Source organism: Trypanosoma theileri (assembly GCF_002087225.1).
Source record: "Trypanosoma theileri isolate Edinburgh chromosome Unknown TM35_Tth_148_V1, whole genome shotgun sequence".
In the NCBI taxonomy this organism is placed as follows: domain Eukaryota; phylum Euglenozoa; class Kinetoplastea; order Trypanosomatida; family Trypanosomatidae; genus Trypanosoma; species Trypanosoma theileri.
The window spans coordinates 6,245-6,506 of record NW_021639990.1 but is presented as its reverse complement, the minus strand read 5'-3'; positions in this window follow the sequence as shown (position 1 = coordinate 6,506).

Here is a 262-nt window from a genome sequence, read left to right as displayed (position 1 = left end):
AAAAAAAAAAAAAAAAAAAAAAAAAAAAAAAACGCATGCAAACACCTCGTGGCAACTCTGGTGTGCCAACGTTCCGCTTTGCGGGCCCGGAAAACTCCCCGCCCCGCCGCCCCAGGTAGGGATGCAGACCCGGCGTCGCGATTCACGTGGCCGAGGAACGCGGCGCGGCACGGCCCCGGGCGCCACAGAAGGCCGAAATCCCTCGTGACCGGGGAGCCGCCGGGCCCCTCGCGCCTTCGCCCGCGGCAAAACCTTTCCCGCC